The following is a 4,322-nucleotide window of genomic DNA, read 5'->3' on the forward strand; positions in this document are numbered from 1 at the left end:
CTGAGGCCATACCCCTCCCGTTGGGGGTTATACTATCACGCTGCACAATCCTACCACCGGCCTCAGCGGTCTGCCCTGCAGCAGCAGCTTCCTGGCTGCACTCAACGGGTGGCGTAGTCATCCACTATTTACTACTAATAGACTGCCGTCTAGTTTGACTCCCTGGGCACGGACCGGGTCACCGCCACGAGATTACAACCCTCCACGGATCCGGCTCCGGGTAAGCTCCCGCGTGCGCACCGCAGCGCGACACAGGCCCAGGGGCGCGTCAAAAGCACAACCAACATTCTAAAGTGACCAAAACATCAGCCAGAAAGCATTGGTACTAAGATGTGGTCTGTGGTCCCCACCTGCAGAACCACTCCTTTATTGAGGGTGTCTTGATAATTGCCAATAATTTCCATCTATTTTCTATTCCATTTGCACAACAGCATGTGAAATTTATTGTCAATCAGTGTTGCTTCCTAAGTGGACAGTTTGATTTCACAGAAGTTTGATTTACTTGGAGTTAAATTCTGTTGTTTAAGTGTTCCCTTTATTTTTTTGAGCAGTGTATATCATGACAAATATACCAAACAGAGAACAATAGAAAAATAAAACAAATTAAGAATTTCATTTTTTTTGTTTATTTTGCCTCCCAAAGAGTGTAAAAAAGTGACCAAAAAGTCGTGGTACCAATGGTACCAATGAAAACCACCGTTTTCCATGCAAAAACATAAGCTCTCATACAGCTCCACTGACAAAAAATATAAACAACTTATGCTCTCAGTATATGGCGACCCCAAAAATTTTACAAAATAAGAAAACATAACGAAAACTATAGAAATTTGGTATCACCATATTCATAATGACCCGTAGAATAAAGTTAGCACTATACAGTTACAGTGGGTACGGAAAGTATTCAGACCCCTTTAAATTTTTCACTCTTTGTTTCATTGCAGCCATTTGGTAAATTCTAAAAAGTTCATTTTTTTCTCATTAAAGTACACTCTTCACCCCATCTTAACTGGAAAAAAAATGAAATGTAGAAATGTTTGCAAATTTATTTAAAAAAAAGCCTGAACTATCACGTGGTCATAAGTATTCAGACCCTTTGCTCAGACACTCATATTTAAGTCACCTGCTGTCCATTTCCTTGTAATCCTCCTTGAGATGGTTCTACTCCTTCATTAGAGTCCAGCTGTGTTTAATTAAACTGATAGGACTTGATTTGGAAAGGCACACATCTGTCTATATAAGACCTCACAGCTCACAGTGCATGTCAGACCAAATGAGAATCATGAGCTCAAAGGAACTGCCCAAGGAGCTCAGAGACAGAATTGTGGCTTAAATGTGAGTGTCTGAGCAAAGGGTCTGAATGTTTAAAATAATAGCAGTCCAACATCAATAATGTGTTTAATTACTGTTTTTGGCCGAAAAAATCATACAACATGCGAAAAAATTCATGACTATGTGTAGGCGAGTAACGGACAACCAACAGAATCAACAGTCATGACATGCATTCTGCTAATTGGGTATAAGTGACTCATTTAATGAAAGGGGGTGTTTTAATTAATAGCAGTGCAAAGTTCAATTAGTGAGGTCATTCATTCTGTGAAAAACAGGTGTCAATTATGACCCTCATTTAAAGAAGGAGGGCAGCAAATTTGGTACCTGCTGGTTCTAGCCCTTGCTCAGTGAGTAAAATGGGTAGTTACAGACATTGAACCGAAGGAGAAAGAACTTTGATCAAGAAGTTGATTGATGTGGGGAAAACATATAAAGAAGTACAGAAAATAATTGGCTACTCGGCTAAAAAGATTTGCAATGTTCAAAACAATGTTTCCAAACAAAACCTGAAACACGTGGTAGGAAAATAAATACTACCATCTGCAAAGATCATCACAAGAATGGCAAACAAGCATCCAATGATCAGCTCCAGATCTTCAATTACCTGTGAGTTCTACAACCAACAGAAGACACCTACATGAAGCCAAACTATTTGCAAGAAACCCTCGTAAAGTACCATTGCTGAAAAAAGATGTGTTGAAAAATTTTGTTTGCCAAAGAACACACTGACTGGCCTAAGAGAAGTGAGCAACATTCTATGTACAGATGAGAGCAAGATTGTTCTTATTGGGTCTAGAGGGCACAGACAGTTTGTGAGATGACCCATAAACACTGAATTCAAACCACAGAACACTGTAAAACATGGAGGTGCAAGCATAATGGTTCGGGGATGTTTCTCATACTATGGAGTTGTACCCATTTATCGCATACCAGGCACCATGGACCAGTTTGAATATATCAAAATACTGGAAGAGATCATGTTGCCTTATGCTGAAGAAGAAATGACCTTGGAATGGGTGTTTCAGCAGGACAAAGACCCCAAACACCCCAGCAAGCGGGCAACATCCTAGTTCCAGACCAACAAGATTGATGTTATGAAGTGTCCAGCCCAATCACCAGACCTCAATCCAATTGAGAATTTGTGGAGTGACATTAAAAATGCTGTTTTTGATACAAAACTGAAAAATGCAAAAGTCGTGTGGAATGTAGTCCAGTCAGCGTGAGCTGGAATATCTGTCCGCAGGTGACTCCATATAACACAGATGTAAAGCAGTTATCAGAAATAAAGGTTATATAACTAAATATTAGCTCAGTGATTACCAGAAAAGCGAAGTCTAGAAACAAATTCCAGTTTATACTGTAAATATTCCAGTTTGTAAATGAAAATGCAGACGCTGCTATTTTTTGAGCAGCCACTTTGTCCTTTTTCTTCATTTTCAGTTTAAAAATGTATATTTTGTTCATGTTTTCATTTGGAATGGAATGTGCAGCTCCCAGGGCATTTTTCTATATGCAAATAAATGCTATTATGAGGATTGAGCTTTTTCTCAATAGTTTTAACCCATTACTGGCCTGGGGCGTATTAGTACGCCCCAGGCCATCACCACCTGTTCAGCGCGGGCTCCTGCGATGAGCCCGCACTGAACCGGGCACATGTCAGCTTATTTATACAGCTGACATGTGCCCGCAGCAGCCACGGGTGGAATCGCGATCCACCCACGGCTGTCAACCAGTTAAATGCCGCTGTCAATCTCTGACAGCGGCATTTAACAGCGCCGCGCCGGAAGCACGTCACTTACCCCGCCCATCGGTGACCCCGTCACGTGATCGTGGGTCACTGATGGGTGGGCATGACAACCCTGGGTCTGCAGCAGACCCCAGTGGTTATCATGTAAAGATCGCAATGAGCGCTACCTAGTGGTCGGCGCTCATAGTACAGGAGCATTTCTGCTACATAGAGGTGATCTGTTCATCACCTCTATGTAGCAGAGGTGATCAGACAGTTGCTGCTTCTAGTCTCCTATGGAAACTATAGAAGCAAGCAAAAAGTGTAAAAAAAATGTTTTTAAAAATATTAAAAAAAATTAAAAATATATAAAAGTTTAAATCACCCCCCTTTTGCCCCATTCAAAATAAAATAATAAAAAATAAACCCCACATACACATATTTGGTATCGCCGTGTTTAGAATTGCTTGATCTATCAACATAAAAAAAATTAATCCAATCGGTAAACGGCGTAACGAGAAAAAAATTCTAAACACCAGAATTACGTTTTTTGGTCGACGCAACATTGCAATAAAATGCAATAACGGCCGATCAAAACATTGTATCTACCCCAAAATAGTATCAATAAAAATGTCAGCCCGGTGCACAAAAAATAAGCCCCAACCCGGCCCCAGATCCCGAAAAATGGAGACGCTACGGGTCTCGGAAAATGGCGCAATTTTTTTTTTTTTTTTTTTAGCAAACTTTGGATTTTTTTTCACCACTCAAATAAAAAAGAACCTATACATGTTTGGTGTCTATGAACTTGTAATGACCAGGAGAATAATAATGGCAGGTCAGTTTTAGCATCCAGTGAACGTGGAAGGAAAAAAAACAACAACTGTGGAATTGAATTTTTTTTGCAATTTCACCTCACTTGGAATTTTTTTCCCGTTTTCCAGTACATGATATGGTAAAACTAGTAATGGTGTTTAAAAATACAACTCGTCCCGCAAAAAATAAGCCCTCACATGGCCATATTGCCCAAAAAATAAAAAAGCTATGGCTCTGGGAACAAGGGGAGCAAAAAACAAAAATGCAAAAACGGAAAATCCCAAGGTCGTAAAGGGGTTAAACACGCAGCTATTATTTTGCACCTAATTGTATTTGTACAGAACAGGGAATAGCGAAAAGTATAAAAAAAAACAGTGGCAGGATTGTTGTTTTCTTTATATTCCTTCCATAAACAATTAACAATAGTTTGGTAATAAGATATTTGTATCTCAAA

The sequence above is a fragment of the Phyllobates terribilis genome, unplaced genomic scaffold (genome assembly GCF_046119375.1).
Source record: "Phyllobates terribilis strain yellow unplaced genomic scaffold, ASM4611937v1 Scaffold_9__5_contigs__length_417890890, whole genome shotgun sequence".
NCBI classification, from domain to species: Eukaryota; Metazoa; Chordata; class Amphibia; order Anura; family Dendrobatidae; genus Phyllobates; species Phyllobates terribilis.